General features: G+C 42.6%; 21 non-coding genes across 21 annotated transcripts; all 21 read left to right on the top strand.

Moving 5' to 3' along the window:
- Nucleotides 1-485: 485 nt before the first annotated feature.
- On the top strand, nt 486-626 carry LOC134593135 (U4 spliceosomal RNA). Its single transcript, XR_010089661.1, has one exon. It is a non-coding gene; the product is annotated as a U4 spliceosomal RNA (small nuclear RNA).
- A 471-nt stretch (nt 627-1,097) lies between these two features.
- Nucleotides 1,098-1,264, top strand: LOC134590463 (U1 spliceosomal RNA). Its single transcript, XR_010087383.1, has one exon. It is a non-coding gene; the product is annotated as a U1 spliceosomal RNA (small nuclear RNA).
- Nucleotides 1,265-2,163: 899 nt separating this feature from the next.
- LOC134593509 (U4 spliceosomal RNA) lies at nt 2,164-2,304 on the top strand. The gene has a single exon (XR_010089982.1). It is a non-coding gene; the product is annotated as a U4 spliceosomal RNA (small nuclear RNA).
- A 473-nt stretch (nt 2,305-2,777) lies between these two features.
- LOC134591161 (U1 spliceosomal RNA) lies at nt 2,778-2,944 on the top strand. Its single transcript, XR_010087979.1, has one exon. It is a non-coding gene; the product is annotated as a U1 spliceosomal RNA (small nuclear RNA).
- A 437-nt stretch (nt 2,945-3,381) lies between these two features.
- On the top strand, nt 3,382-3,548 carry LOC134590227 (U1 spliceosomal RNA). The gene has a single exon (XR_010087181.1). It is a non-coding gene; the product is annotated as a U1 spliceosomal RNA (small nuclear RNA).
- An 899-nt stretch (nt 3,549-4,447) lies between these two features.
- On the top strand, nt 4,448-4,588 carry LOC134592856 (U4 spliceosomal RNA). Its single transcript, XR_010089422.1, has one exon. It is a non-coding gene; the product is annotated as a U4 spliceosomal RNA (small nuclear RNA).
- A 481-nt stretch (nt 4,589-5,069) lies between these two features.
- Nucleotides 5,070-5,236, top strand: LOC134589943 (U1 spliceosomal RNA). Its single transcript, XR_010086941.1, has one exon. It is a non-coding gene; the product is annotated as a U1 spliceosomal RNA (small nuclear RNA).
- Nucleotides 5,237-6,135: 899 nt separating this feature from the next.
- On the top strand, nt 6,136-6,276 carry LOC134593274 (U4 spliceosomal RNA). Its single transcript, XR_010089779.1, has one exon. It is a non-coding gene; the product is annotated as a U4 spliceosomal RNA (small nuclear RNA).
- A 471-nt stretch (nt 6,277-6,747) lies between these two features.
- LOC134590462 (U1 spliceosomal RNA) lies at nt 6,748-6,914 on the top strand. Its single transcript, XR_010087382.1, has one exon. It is a non-coding gene; the product is annotated as a U1 spliceosomal RNA (small nuclear RNA).
- An 899-nt stretch (nt 6,915-7,813) lies between these two features.
- LOC134593508 (U4 spliceosomal RNA) lies at nt 7,814-7,954 on the top strand. Its single transcript, XR_010089981.1, has one exon. It is a non-coding gene; the product is annotated as a U4 spliceosomal RNA (small nuclear RNA).
- Nucleotides 7,955-8,426: 472 nt separating this feature from the next.
- On the top strand, nt 8,427-8,593 carry LOC134591160 (U1 spliceosomal RNA). The gene has a single exon (XR_010087978.1). It is a non-coding gene; the product is annotated as a U1 spliceosomal RNA (small nuclear RNA).
- Nucleotides 8,594-9,030: 437 nt separating this feature from the next.
- LOC134590226 (U1 spliceosomal RNA) lies at nt 9,031-9,197 on the top strand. Its single transcript, XR_010087180.1, has one exon. It is a non-coding gene; the product is annotated as a U1 spliceosomal RNA (small nuclear RNA).
- Nucleotides 9,198-10,096: 899 nt separating this feature from the next.
- On the top strand, nt 10,097-10,237 carry LOC134593507 (U4 spliceosomal RNA). Its single transcript, XR_010089980.1, has one exon. It is a non-coding gene; the product is annotated as a U4 spliceosomal RNA (small nuclear RNA).
- Nucleotides 10,238-10,710: 473 nt separating this feature from the next.
- Nucleotides 10,711-10,877, top strand: LOC134591159 (U1 spliceosomal RNA). The gene has a single exon (XR_010087977.1). It is a non-coding gene; the product is annotated as a U1 spliceosomal RNA (small nuclear RNA).
- A 437-nt stretch (nt 10,878-11,314) lies between these two features.
- LOC134590225 (U1 spliceosomal RNA) lies at nt 11,315-11,481 on the top strand. The gene has a single exon (XR_010087179.1). It is a non-coding gene; the product is annotated as a U1 spliceosomal RNA (small nuclear RNA).
- An 899-nt stretch (nt 11,482-12,380) lies between these two features.
- Nucleotides 12,381-12,521, top strand: LOC134593506 (U4 spliceosomal RNA). Its single transcript, XR_010089979.1, has one exon. It is a non-coding gene; the product is annotated as a U4 spliceosomal RNA (small nuclear RNA).
- A 473-nt stretch (nt 12,522-12,994) lies between these two features.
- Nucleotides 12,995-13,161, top strand: LOC134591133 (U1 spliceosomal RNA). The gene has a single exon (XR_010087955.1). It is a non-coding gene; the product is annotated as a U1 spliceosomal RNA (small nuclear RNA).
- A 437-nt stretch (nt 13,162-13,598) lies between these two features.
- Nucleotides 13,599-13,765, top strand: LOC134590223 (U1 spliceosomal RNA). Its single transcript, XR_010087178.1, has one exon. It is a non-coding gene; the product is annotated as a U1 spliceosomal RNA (small nuclear RNA).
- An 899-nt stretch (nt 13,766-14,664) lies between these two features.
- On the top strand, nt 14,665-14,805 carry LOC134592855 (U4 spliceosomal RNA). The gene has a single exon (XR_010089421.1). It is a non-coding gene; the product is annotated as a U4 spliceosomal RNA (small nuclear RNA).
- A 481-nt stretch (nt 14,806-15,286) lies between these two features.
- LOC134589942 (U1 spliceosomal RNA) lies at nt 15,287-15,453 on the top strand. The gene has a single exon (XR_010086940.1). It is a non-coding gene; the product is annotated as a U1 spliceosomal RNA (small nuclear RNA).
- Nucleotides 15,454-16,352: 899 nt separating this feature from the next.
- LOC134593273 (U4 spliceosomal RNA) lies at nt 16,353-16,493 on the top strand. The gene has a single exon (XR_010089778.1). It is a non-coding gene; the product is annotated as a U4 spliceosomal RNA (small nuclear RNA).
- The last annotated feature ends 83 nt before the right edge of the window (nt 16,494-16,576 follow it).

Raw genomic sequence — 16,576 nt, 5'->3', positions numbered from 1 at the left:
GCTAGCACTTACTAATGAACACCATGGAATTTTGAAAAAGCCACCACAAATGTTCTTTCAGCCCTGTTGAGTGTGGATGAAGAGAAGACAGGTGCTAGGCAAGGGTCATTCCTATCGATGGAGTCATGAAATGTGTGACTTTGGGGACGAACGTAGACCAGCGGATTGTGTACTCTGCCTAATGGCTGCTGTAGTAGAATCTTGGCAAAACCGTTTCCAAAGAGAGAAAAAAAATTGTACAAGGTTTGCTGCAAGATATGGTTGCCCTCACTCTCTGTTATAGGTTTGGAACCATTCCAAGATGCCATATAAGAAGACCGAGGAATTTGTTGGGGTTTAAGCTTCCCTGTAGGAGGAAGCGGGCCTAATTAGAATATTGCCTCCCACAATCCTTTGCAATGGCTTATGGTCATGAACTTTTTCTCACCGCTGTCTTAAAGTGTCCTTACGTGGTAGCTCTTAAAAGCTGGCCCACTTGAACAGTTAACTTTGCGCAGTGGCAGTATCGTAGCCCATGAGGTCAATCCGAGGCGTGATTATTGCTAATTGAAAACTTTACCCAATACTCCGCCATGATGACTTGAAATACAGTCAGCATTGGCAATTTTTGACAGGCTCTAAGGAGACTGAAAGATTGGTTTAATAAAAGTTTATGGCGCCCCATGTCTAGGGCGTGTCTTACGTGACTCCCGTTTCTTCCTGAGCTCTGTTGCACCATTCCTTCCGCTGGCTTCTTAACATTTCCCTTTTACCTTTCTCTCCCACTGAATTCACTTGTTTCCGGCAGCACACTATTCTCACTACATGCTACGAATTCCCATCCTTCGGCTCATTGGCCTAGCATTTGCCTTTATGCAAATTGCTCCTTCGCACCCTGAATCCAGCTCAATTATTCACACCTAACCACCTGAAGGCACTAAAATTACTGGTAGCTAAGGAAAACAACGATCAGCCACGAGGTTTGGTAATCTTTTGTAGCCTTCTATCATTTGGATTATTTATTTGCTTTTTTTTTTTTTTAACTTACTTTATTATTTCACCACAGCCTAAAGGAAAGGCTTCCCAGCGGGCGTGCCTTTGAATGTACCCGTCATGTCATACTTACCTGGCAGGGGAGCAATAGCCATGATCCCTAAGGTGGCTCTCCCAGAGTGAGGCTGGTTCATTGCACTCCGTACCAGTTGACCTCTGCGATTTCCTCAAATGTGGGAAACTCGACTGTATAATTTATGGTAGTGGGGGACTGCGTTCGCGCTTTCCCCTGTGTTTGCTTGTTTGACAAAAATAGAGAACTTCACCAATTCTGACGAAGGATAATTTCAGCCACGGCACCCGTCTTCTTTGGCTCTTACTTTCCACATCAAGCAGGCAGCGACAATCATTTCCTAGGCTTGATCATTTTTATTATCTATGTTTTCTGGAGACCAGTTTTAAGCCAGAATTTCACTTTTTATTTAAACTTTTCAGCTTTTTTTTCATCATTTTTTTATCCTGACTTCTTTTGATTTATTGTATGCTTCAATGCAATGGAAGAAATAAAGAATTGGAGACCTATATTACGTCTTCCAACAGAACGTAACGTTTGATTGAATTTCTGGGAAAAAAAGATTTTCTGGATCAAATCAGTGAATTGCCGCTTGAGACAATCAGACCAAACCTTAGGAATAGCTGGGTGGTCGCTAGCACTTACTAATGAACACCATGGAATTTTGAAAAAGCCACCACAAATGTTCTTTCAGCCCTGTTGAGTGTGGATGAAGAGAAGACAGGTGCTAGGCAAGGGTCATTCCTATCGATGGAGTCATGAAATGTGTGACTTTGGGGACGAACGTAGACCAGCGGATTGTGTACTCTGCCTAATGGCTGCTGTAGTAGAATCTTGGCAAAACTGTTTCCAAAGAGAGAAAAAAAATTGTACAAGGTTTGCTGCAAGATATGGTTGCCCTCACTCTCTGTTATAGGTTTGGAACCATTCCAAGATGCCATATAAGAAGACCGAGGAATTTGTTGGGGTTTAAGCTTCCCTGTAGGAGGAAGCGGGCCTAATTAGAATATTGCCTCCCATAATCCTTTGCAATGGCTTATGGTCATGAACTTTTTCTCACCGCTGTCTTAAAGTGTCCTTACGTGGTAGCTCTTAAAAGCTGGCCCACTTGAACAGCTAGCTTTGCGCAGTGGCAGTATCGTAGCCCATGAGGTCAATCCGAGGCATGATTATTGCTAATTGAAAACTTTACCCAATACCCCACCATGATGACTTGAAATACAGTCAGCATTGGCAATTTTTGACAGGCTCTAAGGAGACTGAAAGATTGGTTTAATAAAAGTTTATGGCGCCCCATGTCTAGGGCGTGTCTTACGTGACTCCCGTTTCTTCCTGAGCTCTGTTGCACCATTCCTTCCGCTGGCTTCTTAGCATTTCCCTTTTACCTTTCTCTCCCACTGAATTCACTTGTTTCCGGCAGCACACTATTCTCACTACATGCTACGAATTCCCATCCTTCGGCTCATTGGCCTAGCATTTGCCTTTATGCAAATTGCTCCTTCGCACCCTGAATCCAGCTCAATTATTCACACCTAACCACCTGAAGGCACTAAAATTACTGGTAGCTAAGGAAAACAACGATCAGCCACGAGGTTTGGTAATCTTTTGTAGCCTTCTATCATTTGGATTATTTATTTGCTTTTTTTTTTTTTTTTAACTTGCTTTATTATTTCACCACAGCCTAAAGGAAAGGCTTCCCAGCGGGCGTGCCTTTGAATGTACCCGTCATGTCATACTTACCTGGCAGGGGAGCAATAGCCATGATCCCTAAGGTGGCTCTCCCAGAGTGAGGCTGGTTCATTGCACTCTGTACCAGTTGACCTCTGCGATTTCCTCAAATGTGGGAAACTCGACTGCATAATTTATGGTAGTGGGGGACTGCGTTCGCGATTTCCCCTGTGTTTGCTTGTTTGACAAAAATAGAGAACTTCACCAATTCTGACGAAGGATAATTTCAGCCACGGCACCCGTCTTCTTTGGCTCTTACTTTCCGCATCAAGCAGGCAGCGACAATCATTTCCTAGGCTTGATCATTTTTATTATCTATGTTTTCTGGAGACCAGTTTTAAGCCAGAATTTCACTTTTTATTTTAACTTTTCAGCTTTTTTTTCATCATTTTTTTATCCTGACTTCTTTTGATTTATTGTATGCTTCAATGCAATGGAAGAAATAAAGAATTGGAGACCTATATTACGTCTTCCAACAGAACGTAACGTTTGATTGAATTTCTGGGAAAAAAAGATTTTCTGGATCAAGGCAGTGAATTGCCGCTTGAGACAATCAGACCAAACCTTAGGAATAGCTGGGTGGTCGCTAGCACTTACTAATGAACGTCATACTTACCTGGCAGGGGAGCAATAGCCATGATCCCTAAGGTGGCTCTCCCAGAGTGAGGCTGGTTCATTGCACTCTGTACCAGTTGACCTCTGCGATTTCCTCAAATGTGGGAAACTCGACTGCATAATTTATGGTAGTGGGGGACTGCGTTCGCGCTTTCCCCTGTGTTTGCTTGTTTGACAAAAATAGAGAACTTCACCAATTCTGACGAAGGATAATTTCAGCCACGGCACCCGTCTTCTTTGGCTCTTACTTTCCACATCAAGCAGGCAGCGACAATCATTTCCTAGGCTTGATCATTTTTATTATCTATGTTTTCTGGAGACCAGTTTTAAGCCAGAATTTCACTTTTTATTTTAACTTTTCAGCTTTTTTTTCATCATTTTTTTATCCTGACTTCTTTTGATTTATTGTATGCTTCAATGCAATGGAAGAAATAAAGAATTGGAGACCTATATTACGTCTTCCAACAGAACGTAACGTTTGATTGAATTTCTGGGAAAAAAAGATTTTCTGGATCAAGGCAGTGAATTGCCGCTTGAGACAATCAGACCAAACCTTAGGAATAGCTGGGTGGTCGCTAGCACTTACTAATGAACACCATGGAATTTTGAAAAAGCCACCACAAATGTTCTTTCAGCCCTGTTGAGTGTGGATGAAGAGAAGACAGGTGCTAGGCAAGGGTCATTCCTATCGATGGAGTCATGAAATGTGTGACTTTGGGGACGAACGTAGACCAGCGGATTGTGTACTCTGCCTAATGGCTGCTGTAGTAGAATCTTGGCAAAACTGTTTCCAAAGAGAGAAAAAAAATTGTACAAGGTTTGCTGCAAGATATGGCTGCCCTCACTCTCTGTTATAGGTTTGGAACCATTCCAAGATGCCATATAAGAAGACCGAGGAATTTGTTGGGGTTTAAGCTTCCCTGTAGGAGGAAGCGGGCCTAATTAGAATATTGCCTCCCACAATCCTTTGCAATGGCTTATGGTCATGAACTTTTTCTCACCGCTGTCTTAAAGTGTCCTTACGTGGTAGCTCTTAAAAGCTGGCCCACTTGAACAGTTAACTTTGCGCAGTGGCAGTATCGTAGCCCATGAGGTCAATCCGAGGCGTGATTATTGCTAATTGAAAACTTTACCCAATACCCCGCCATGATGACTTGAAATACAGTCAGCATTGGCAATTTTTGACAGGCTCTAAGGAGACTGAAAGATTGGTTTAAAAAAAGTTTATGGCGCCCCATGTCTAGGGCGTGTCTTACGTGACTCCCGTTTCTTCCTGAGCTCTGTTGCACCATTCCTTCCGCTGGCTTCCTTGCATTTCCCTTTTACCTTTCTCTCCCACTGAATCCACTTGTTTCCGGCAGCACACTATTCTCACTACATGCTACGAATTCCCATCCTTCGGCTCATTGGCCTAGCATTTGCCTTTATGCAAATTGCTCCTTCGCACCCTGAATCCAGCTCAATTATTCACACCTAACCACCTGAAGGCACTAAAATTACTGGTAGCTAAGGAAAACAACGATCAGCCACGAGGTTTGGTAATCTTTTGTAGCCTTCTATCATTTGGATTATTTATTTGCTCTTCTTTTTTTTTTTTTTTTTTAAACTTGCTTTATTATTTCACCACAGCCTAAAGGAAAGGCTTCCCAGCGGGCGTGCCTTTGAATGTACCCATCATGTCATACTTACCTGGCAGGGGAGCAATAGCCATGATCCCTAAGGTGGCTCTCCCAGAGTGAGGCTGGTTCATTGCACTCCGTACCAGTTGACCTCTGCGATTTCCTCAAATGTGGGAAACTCGACTGCATAATTTATGGTAGTGGGGGACTGCGTTCGCGCTTTCCCCTGTGTTTGCTTGTTTGACAAAAATAGAGAACTTCACCAATTCTGACGAAGGATAATTTCAGCCACGGCACCCGTCTTCTTTGGCTCTTACTTTCCACATCAAGCAGGCAGCGACAATCATTTCCTAGGCTTGATCATTTTTATTATCTATGTTTTCTGGAGACCAGTTTTAAGCCAGAATTTCACTTTTTATTTTAACTTTTCAGCTTTTTTTTCATCATTTTTTTATCCTGACTTCTTTTGATTTATTGTATGCTTCAATGCAATGGAAGAAATAAAGAATTGGAGACCTATATTACGTCTTCCAACAGAACGTAACGTTTGATTGAATTTCTGGGAAAAAAAGATTTTCTGGATCAAGGCAGTGAATTGCCGCTTGAGACAATCAGACCAAACCTTAGGAATAGCTGGGTGGTCGCTAGCACTTACTAATGAACACCATGGAATTTTGAAAAAGCCACCACAAATGTTCTTTCAGCCCTGTTGAGTGTGGATGAAGAGAAGACAGGTGCTAGGCAAGGGTCATTCCTATCGATGGAGTCATGAAATGTGTGACTTTGGGGACGAACGTAGACCAGCGGATTGTGTACTCTGCCTAATGGCTGCTGTAGTAGAATCTTGGCAAAACTGTTTCCAAAGAGAGAAAAAAAATTGTACAAGGTTTGCTGCAAGATATGGTTGCCCTCACTCTCTGTTATAGGTTTGGAACCATTCCAAGATGCCATATAAGAAGACCGAGGAATTTGTTGGGGTTTAAGCTTCCCTGTAGGAGGAAGCGGGCCTAATTAGAATATTGCCTCCCATAATCCTTTGCAATGGCTTATGGTCATGAACTTTTTCTCACCGCTGTCTTAAAGTGTCCTTACGTGGTAGCTCTTAAAAGCTGGCCCACTTGAACAGCTAGCTTTGCGCAGTGGCAGTATCGTAGCCCATGAGGTCAATCCGAGGCGTGATTATTGCTAATTGAAAACTTTACCCAATACCCTGCCATGATGACTTGAAATACAGTCAGCATTGGCAATTTTTGACAGGCTCTAAGGAGACTGAAAGATTGGTTTAATAAAAGTTTATGGCGCCCCATGTCTAGGGCGTGTCTTACGTGACTCCCGTTTCTTCCTGAGCTCTGTTGCACTATTCCTTCCGCTGGCTTCTTAGCATTTCCCTTTTACCTTTCTCTCCCACTGAATTCACTTGTTTCCGGCAGCACACTATTCTCACTACATGCTACGAATTCCCATCCTTCGGCTCATTGGCCTAGCATTTGCCTTTATGCAAATTGCTCCTTCGCACCCTGAATCCAGCTCAATTATTCACACCTAACCACCTGAAGGCACTAAAATTACTGGTAGCTAAGGAAAACAACGATCAGCCACGAGGTTTGGTAATCTTTTGTAGCCTTCTATCATTTGGATTATTTATTTGCTTTTTTTTTTTTTTAACTTACTTTATTATTTCACCACAGCCTAAAGGAAAGGCTTCCCAGCGGGCGTGCCTTTGAATGTACCCGTCATGTCATACTTACCTGGCAGGGGAGCAATAGCCATGATCCCTAAGGTGGCTCTCCCAGAGTGAGGCTGGTTCATTGCACTCCGTACCAGTTGACCTCTGCGATTTCCTCAAATGTGGGAAACTCGACTGTATAATTTATGGTAGTGGGGGACTGCGTTCGCGCTTTCCCCTGTGTTTGCTTGTTTGACAAAAATAGAGAACTTCACCAATTCTGACGAAGGATAATTTCAGCCACGGCACCCGTCTTCTTTGGCTCTTACTTTCCACATCAAGCAGGCAGCGACAATCATTTCCTAGGCTTGATCATTTTTATTATCTATGTTTCCTGGAGACCAGTTTTAAGCCAGAATTTCACTTTTTATTTAAACTTTTCAGCTTTTTTTTCATCATTTTTTTATCCTGACTTCTTTTGATTTATTGTATGCTTCAATGCAATGGAAGAAATAAAGAATTGGAGACCTATATTACGTCTTCCAACAGAACGTAACGTTTGATTGAATTTCTGGGAAAAAAAGATTTTCTGGATCAAATCAGTGAATTGCCGCTTGAGACAATCAGACCAAACCTTAGGAATAGCTGGGTGGTCGCTAGCACTTACTAATGAACACCATGGAATTTTGAAAAAGCCACCACAAATGTTCTTTCAGCCCTGTTGAGTGTGGATGAAGAGAAGACAGGTGCTAGGCAAGGGTCATTCCTATCGATGGAGTCATGAAATGTGTGACTTTGGGGACGAACGTAGACCAGCGGATTGTGTACTCTGCCTAATGGCTGCTGTAGTAGAATCTTGGCAAAACTGTTTCCAAAGAGAGAAAAAAAATTGTACAAGGTTTGCTGCAAGATATGGTTGCCCTCACTCTCTGTTATAGGTTTGGAACCATTCCAAGATGCCATATAAGAAGACCGAGGAATTTGTTGGGGTTTAAGCTTCCCTGTAGGAGGAAGCGGGCCTAATTAGAATATTGCCTCCCATAATCCTTTGCAATGGCTTATGGTCATGAACTTTTTCTCACCGCTGTCTTAAAGTGTCCTTACGTGGTAGCTCTTAAAAGCTGGCCCACTTGAACAGCTAGCTTTGCGCAGTGGCAGTATCGTAGCCCATGAGGTCAATCCGAGGCATGATTATTGCTAATTGAAAACTTTACCCAATACCCCACCATGATGACTTGAAATACAGTCAGCATTGGCAATTTTTGACAGGCTCTAAGGAGACTGAAAGATTGGTTTAATAAAAGTTTATGGCGCCCCATGTCTAGGGCGTGTCTTACGTGACTCCCGTTTCTTCCTGAGCTCTGTTGCACCATTCCTTCCGCTGGCTTCTTAGCATTTCCCTTTTACCTTTCTCTCCCACTGAATTCACTTGTTTCCGGCAGCACACTATTCTCACTACATGCTACGAATTCCCATCCTTCGGCTCATTGGCCTAGCATTTGCCTTTATGCAAATTGCTCCTTCGCACCCTGAATCCAGCTCAATTATTCACACCTAACCACCTGAAGGCACTAAAATTACTGGTAGCTAAGGAAAACAACGATCAGCCACGAGGTTTGGTAATCTTTTGTAGCCTTCTATCATTTGGATTATTTATTTGCTTTTTTTTTTTTTTTAACTTGCTTTATTATTTCACCACAGCCTAAAGGAAAGGCTTCCCAGCGGGCGTGCCTTTGAATGTACCCGTCATGTCATACTTACCTGGCAGGGGAGCAATAGCCATGATCCCTAAGGTGGCTCTCCCAGAGTGAGGCTGGTTCATTGCACTCTGTACCAGTTGACCTCTGCGATTTCCTCAAATGTGGGAAACTCGACTGCATAATTTATGGTAGTGGGGGACTGCGTTCGCGATTTCCCCTGTGTTTGCTTGTTTGACAAAAATAGAGAACTTCACCAATTCTGACGAAGGATAATTTCAGCCACGGCACCCGTCTTCTTTGGCTCTTACTTTCCGCATCAAGCAGGCAGCGACAATCATTTCCTAGGCTTGATCATTTTTATTATCTATGTTTTCTGGAGACCAGTTTTAAGCCAGAATTTCACTTTTTATTTTAACTTTTCAGCTTTTTTTTCATCATTTTTTTATCCTGACTTCTTTTGATTTATTGTATGCTTCAATGCAATGGAAGAAATAAAGAATTGGAGACCTATATTACGTCTTCCAACAGAACGTAACGTTTGATTGAATTTCTGGGAAAAAAAGATTTTCTGGATCAAGGCAGTGAATTGCCGCTTGAGACAATCAGACCAAACCTTAGGAATAGCTGGGTGGTCGCTAGCACTTACTAATGAACGTCATACTTACCTGGCAGGGGAGCAATAGCCATGATCCCTAAGGTGGCTCTCCCAGAGTGAGGCTGGTTCATTGCACTCTGTACCAGTTGACCTCTGCGATTTCCTCAAATGTGGGAAACTCGACTGCATAATTTATGGTAGTGGGGGACTGCGTTCGCGCTTTCCCCTGTGTTTGCTTGTTTGACAAAAATAGAGAACTTCACCAATTCTGACGAAGGATAATTTCAGCCACGGCACCCGTCTTCTTTGGCTCTTACTTTCCACATCAAGCAGGCAGCGACAATCATTTCCTAGGCTTGATCATTTTTATTATCTATGTTTTCTGGAGACCAGTTTTAAGCCAGAATTTCACTTTTTATTTTAACTTTTCAGCTTTTTTTTCATCATTTTTTTATCCTGACTTCTTTTGATTTATTGTATGCTTCAATGCAATGGAAGAAATAAAGAATTGGAGACCTATATTACGTCTTCCAACAGAACGTAACGTTTGATTGAATTTCTGGGAAAAAAAGATTTTCTGGATCAAGGCAGTGAATTGCCGCTTGAGACAATCAGACCAAACCTTAGGAATAGCTGGGTGGTCGCTAGCACTTACTAATGAACACCATGGAATTTTGAAAAAGCCACCACAAATGTTCTTTCAGCCCTGTTGAGTGTGGATGAAGAGAAGACAGGTGCTAGGCAAGGGTCATTCCTATCGATGGAGTCATGAAATGTGTGACTTTGGGGACGAACGTAGACCAGCGGATTGTGTACTCTGCCTAATGGCTGCTGTAGTAGAATCTTGGCAAAACTGTTTCCAAAGAGAGAAAAAAAATTGTACAAGGTTTGCTGCAAGATATGGTTGCCCTCACTCTCTGTTATAGGTTTGGAACCATTCCAAGATGCCATATAAGAAGACCGAGGAATTTGTTGGGGTTTAAGCTTCCCTGTAGGAGGAAGCAGGCCTAATTAGAATATTGCCTCCCATAATCCTTTGCAATGGCTTATGGTCATGAACTTTTTCTCACCGCTGTCTTAAAGTTTCCTTACGTGGTAGCTCTTAAAAGCTGGCCCACTTGAACAGCTAGCTTTGCGCAGTGGCAGTATCGTAGCCCATGAGGTCAATCCGAGGCATGATTATTGCTAATTGAAAACTTTACCCAATACCCCACCATGATGACTTGAAATACAGTCAGCATTGGCAATTTTTGACAGGCTCTAAGGAGACTGAAAGATTGGTTTAATAAAAGTTTATGGCGCCCCATGTCTAGGGCGTGTCTTACGTGACTCCCGTTTCTTCCTGAGCTCTGTTGCACCATTCCTTCCGCTGGCTTCTTAGCATTTCCCTTTTACCTTTCTCTCCCACTGAATTCACTTGTTTCCGGCAGCACACTATTCTCACTACATGCTACGAATTCCCATCCTTCGGCTCATTGGCCTAGCATTTGCCTTTATGCAAATTGCTCCTTCGCACCCTGAATCCAGCTCAATTATTCACACCTAACCACCTGAAGGCACTAAAATTACTGGTAGCTAAGGAAAACAACGATCAGCCACGAGGTTTGGTAATCTTTTGTAGCCTTCTATCATTTGGATTATTTATTTGCTTTTTTTTTTTTTTTTAACTTGCTTTATTATTTCACCACAGCCTAAAGGAAAGGCTTCCCAGCGGGCGTGCCTTTGAATGTACCCGTCATGTCATACTTACCTGGCAGGGGAGCAATAGCCATGATCCCTAAGGTGGCTCTCCCAGAGTGAGGCTGGTTCATTGCACTCTGTACCAGTTGACCTCTGCGATTTCCTCAAATGTGGGAAACTCGACTGCATAATTTATGGTAGTGGGGGACTGCGTTCGCGATTTCCCCTGTGTTTGCTTGTTTGACAAAAATAGAGAACTTCACCAATTCTGACGAAGGATAATTTCAGCCACGGCACCCGTCTTCTTTGGCTCTTACTTTCCGCATCAAGCAGGCAGCGACAATCATTTCCTAGGCTTGATCATTTTTATTATCTATGTTTTCTGGAGACCAGTTTTAAGCCAGAATTTCACTTTTTATTTTAACTTTTCAGCTTTTTTTTCATCATTTTTTTATCCTGACTTCTTTTGATTTATTGTATGCTTCAATGCAATGGAAGAAATAAAGAATTGGAGACCTATATTACGTCTTCCAACAGAACGTAACGTTTGATTGAATTTCTGGGAAAAAAAGATTTTCTGGATCAAGGCAGTGAATTGCCGCTTGAGACAATCAGACCAAACCTTAGGAATAGCTGGGTGGTCGCTAGCACTTACTAATGAACGTCATACTTACCTGGCAGGGGAGCAATAGCCATGATCCCTAAGGTGGCTCTCCCAGAGTGAGGCTGGTTCATTGCACTCTGTACCAGTTGACCTCTGCGATTTCCTCAAATGTGGGAAACTCGACTGCATAATTTATGGTAGTGGGGGACTGCGTTCGCGCTTTCCCCTGTGTTTGCTTGTTTGACAAAAATAGAGAACTTCACCAATTCTGACGAAGGATAATTTCAGCCACGGCACCCGTCTTCTTTGGCTCTTACTTTCCACATCAAGCAGGCAGCGACAATCATTTCCTAGGCTTGATCATTTTTATTATCTATGTTTTCTGGAGACCAGTTTTAAGCCAGAATTTCACTTTTTATTTTAACTTTTCAGCTTTTTTTTCATCATTTTTTTATCCTGACTTCTTTTGATTTATTGTATGCTTCAATGCAATGGAAGAAATAAAGAATTGGAGACCTATATTACGTCTTCCAACAGAACGTAACGTTTGATTGAATTTCTGGGAAAAAAAGATTTTCTGGATCAAGGCAGTGAATTGCCGCTTGAGACAATCAGACCAAACCTTAGGAATAGCTGGGTGGTCGCTAGCACTTACTAATGAACACCATGGAATTTTGAAAAAGCCACCACAAATGTTCTTTCAGCCCTGTTGAGTGTGGATGAAGAGAAGACAGGTGCTAGGCAAGGGTCATTCCTATCGATGGAGTCATGAAATGTGTGACTTTGGGGACGAACGTAGACCAGCGGATTGTGTACTCTGCCTAATGGCTGCTGTAGTAGAATCTTGGCAAAACTGTTTCCAAAGAGAGAAAAAAAATTGTACAAGGTTTGCTGCAAGATATGGTTGCCCTCACTCTCTGTTATAGGTTTGGAACCATTCCAAGATGCCATATAAGAAGACCGAGGAATTTGTTGGGGTTTAAGCTTCCCTGTAGGAGGAAGCAGGCCTAATTAGAATATTGCCTCCCATAATCCTTTGCAATGGCTTATGGTCATGAACTTTTTCTCACCGCTGTCTTAAAGTTTCCTTACGTGGTAGCTCTTAAAAGCTGGCCCACTTGAACAGCTAGCTTTGCGCAGTGGCAGTATCGTAGCCCATGAGGTCAATCCGAGGCATGATTATTGCTAATTGAAAACTTTACCCAATACCCCACCATGATGACTTGAAATACAGTCAGCATTGGCAATTTTTGACAGGCTCTAAGGAGACTGAAAGATTGGTTTAATAAAAGTTTATGGCGCCCCATGTCTAGGGCGTGTCTTACGTGACTCCCGTTTCTTCCTGAGCTCTGTTGCACCATTCCTTCCGCTGGCTTCTTAGCATTTCCCTTTTACCTTTCTCTCCCACTGAATTCACTTGTTTCCGGCAGCACACTATTCTCACTACATGCTACGAATTCCCATCCTTCGGCTCATTGGCCTAGCATTTGCCTTTATGCAAATTGCTCCTTCGCACCCTGAATCCAGCTCAATTATTCACACCTAACCACCTGAAGGCACTAAAATTACTGGTAGCTAAGGAAAACAACGATCAGCCACGAGGTTTGGTAATCTTTTGTAGCCTTCTATCATTTGGATTATTTATTTGCTTTTTTTTTTTTTTTTAACTTGCTTTATTATTTCACCACAGCCTAAAGGAAAGGCTTCCCAGCGGGCGTGCCTTTGAATGTACCCGTCATGTCATACTTACCTGGCAGGGGAGCAATAGCCATGATCCCTAAGGTGGCTCTCCCAGAGTGAGGCTGGTTCATTGCACTCCGTACCAGTTGACCTCTGCGATTTCCTCAAATGTGGGAAACTCGACTGCATAATTTATGGTAGTGGGGGACTGCGTTCGCGATTTCCCCTGTGTTTGCTTGTTTGACAAAAATAGAGAACTTCACCAATTCTGACGAAGGATAATTTCAGCCACGGCACCCGTCTTCTTTGGCTCTTACTTTCCGCATCAAGCAGGCAGCGACAATCATTTCCTAGGCTTGATCATTTTTATTATCTATGTTTTCTGGAGACCAGTTTTAAGCCAGAATTTCACTTTTTATTTTAACTTTTCAGCTTTTTTTTCATCATTTTTTTATCCTGACTTCTTTTGATTTATTGTATGCTTCAATGCAATGGAAGAAATAAAGAATTGGAGACCTATATTACGTCTTCCAACAGAACGTAACGTTTGATTGAATTTCTGGGAAAAAAAGATTTTCTGGATCAAGGCAGTGAATTGCCGCTTGAGACAATCAGACCAAACCTTAGGAATAGCTGGGTGGTCGCTAGCACTTACTAATGAACGTCATACTTACCTGGCAGGGGAGCAATAGCCATGATCCCTAAGGTGGCTCTCCCAGAGTGAGGCTGGTTCATTGCACTCTGTACCAGTTGACCTCTGCGATTTCCTCAAATGTGGGAAACTCGACTGCATAATTTATGGTAGTGGGGGACTGCGTTCGCGCTTTCCCCTGTGTTTGCTTGTTTGACAAAAATAGAGAACTTCACCAATTCTGACGAAGGATAATTTCAGCCACGGCACCCGTCTTCTTTGGCTCTTACTTTCCACATCAAGCAGGCAGCGACAATCATTTCCTAGGCTTGATCATTTTTATTATCTATGTTTTCTGGAGACCAGTTTTAAGCCAGAATTTCACTTTTTATTTTAACTTTTCAGCTTTTTTTTCATCATTTTTTTATCCTGACTTCTTTTGATTTATTGTATGCTTCAATGCAATGGAAGAAATAAAGAATTGGAGACCTATATTACGTCTTCCAACAGAACGTAACGTTTGATTGAATTTCTGGGAAAAAAAGATTTTCTGGATCAAGGCAGTGAATTGCCGCTTGAGACAATCAGACCAAACCTTAGGAATAGCTGGGTGGTCGCTAGCACTTACTAATGAACACCATGGAATTTTGAAAAAGCCACCACAAATGTTCTTTCAGCCCTGTTGAGTGTGGATGAAGAGAAGACAGGTGCTAGGCAAGGGTCATTCCTATCGATGGAGTCATGAAATGTGTGACTTTGGGGACGAACGTAGACCAGCGGATTGTGTACTCTGCCTAATGGCTGCTGTAGTAGAATCTTGGCAAAACTGTTTCCAAAGAGAGAAAAAAAATTGTACAAGGTTTGCTGCAAGATATGGCTGCCCTCACTCTCTGTTATAGGTTTGGAACCATTCCAAGATGCCATATAAGAAGACCGAGGAATTTGTTGGGGTTTAAGCTTCCCTGTAGGAGGAAGCGGGCCTAATTAGAATATTGCCTCCCACAATCCTTTGCAATGGCTTATGGTCATGAACTTTTTCTCACCGCTGTCTTAAAGTGTCCTTACGTGGTAGCTCTTAAAAGCTGGCCCACTTGAACAGTTAACTTTGCGCAGTGGCAGTATCGTAGCCCATGAGGTCAATCCGAGGCGTGATTATTGCTAATTGAAAACTTTACCCAATACCCCGCCATGATGACTTGAAATACAGTCAGCATTGGCAATTTTTGACAGGCTCTAAGGAGACTGAAAGATTGGTTTAAAAAAAGTTTATGGCGCCCCATGTCTAGGGCGTGTCTTACGTGACTCCCGTTTCTTCCTGAGCTCTGTTGCACCATTCCTTCCGCTGGCTTCCTTGCATTTCCCTTTTACCTTTCTCTCCCACTGAATCCACTTGTTTCCGGCAGCACACTATTCTCACTACATGCTACGAATTCCCATCCTTCGGCTCATTGGCCTAGCATTTGCCTTTATGCAAATTGCTCCTTCGCACCCTGAATCCAGCTCAATTATTCACACCTAACCACCTGAAGGCACTAAAATTACTGGTAGCTAAGGAAAACAACGATCAGCCACGAGGTTTGGTAATCTTTTGTAGCCTTCTATCATTTGGATTATTTATTTGCTCTTCTTTTTTTTTTTTTTTTTTAAACTTGCTTTATTATTTCACCACAGCCTAAAGGAAAGGCTTCCCAGCGGGCGTGCCTTTGAATGTACCCATCATGTCATACTTACCTGGCAGGGGAGCAATAGCCATGATCCCTAAGGTGGCTCTCCCAGAGTGAGGCTGGTTCATTGCACTCCGTACCAGTTGACCTCTGCGATTTCCTCAAATGTGGGAAACTCGACTGCATAATTTATGGTAGTGGGGGACTGCGTTCGCGCTTTCCCCTGTGTTTGCTTGTTTGACAAAAATAGAGAACTTCACCAATTCTGACGAAGGATAATTTCAGCCACGGCACCCGTCTTCTTTGGCTCTTACTTTCCACATCAAGCAGGCAGCGACAATCATTTCCTAGGCTTGATCATTTTTATTATCTATGTTTTCTGGAGACCAGTTTTAAGCCAGAATTTCACTTTTTATTTTAACTTTTCAGCTTTTTTTTCATCATTTTTTTATCCTGACTTCTTTTGATTTATTGTATGCTTCAATGCAATGGAAGAAATAAAGAATTGGAGACCTATATTACGTCTTCCAACAGAACGTAACGTTTGATTGAATTTCTGGGAAAAAAAGATTTTCTGGATCAAGGCAGTGAATTGCCGCTTGAGACAATCAGACCAAACCTTAGGAATAGCTGGGTGGTCGCTAGCACTTACTAATGAACACCATGGAATTTTGAAAAAGCCACCACAAATGTTCTTTCAGCCCTGTTGAGTGTGGATGAAGAGAAGACAGGTGCTAGGCAAGGGTCATTCCTATCGATGGAGTCATGAAATGTGTGACTTTGGGGACGAACGTAGACCAGCGGATTGTGTACTCTGCCTAATGGCTGCTGTAGTAGAATCTTGGCAAAACTGTTTCCAAAGAGAGAAAAAAAATTGTACAAGGTTTGCTGCAAGATATGGTTGCCCTCACTCTCTGTTATAGGTTTGGAACCATTCCAAGATGCCATATAAGAAGACCGAGGAATTTGTTGGGGTTTAAGCTTCCCTGTAGGAGGAAGCGGGCCTAATTAGAATATTGCCTCCCATAATCCTTTGCAATGGCTTATGGTCATGAACTTTTTCTCACCGCTGTCTTAAAGTGTCCTTACGTGGTAGCTCTTAAAAGCTGGCCCACTTGAACAGCTAGCTTTGCGCAGTGGCAGTATCGTAGCCCATGAGGTCAATCCGAGGCGTGATTATTGCTAATTGAAAACTTTACCCAATACCCTGCCATGATGACTTGAAATACAGTCAGCATTGGCAATTTTTGACAGGCTCTAAGGAGACTGAAAGATTGGTTTAATAAAAGTTTATGGCGCCCCATGTCTAGGGCGTGTCTTACGTGACTCCCGTTTCTTCCTGAGCTCTG

Source organism: Pelobates fuscus, chromosome 2 (assembly GCF_036172605.1).
Source record: "Pelobates fuscus isolate aPelFus1 chromosome 2, aPelFus1.pri, whole genome shotgun sequence".
NCBI classification, from domain to species: Eukaryota; Metazoa; Chordata; class Amphibia; order Anura; family Pelobatidae; genus Pelobates; species Pelobates fuscus.
Note: the sequence above shows the minus strand (reverse complement) of the source record. Positions and strands in the feature narration are given on the sequence as shown.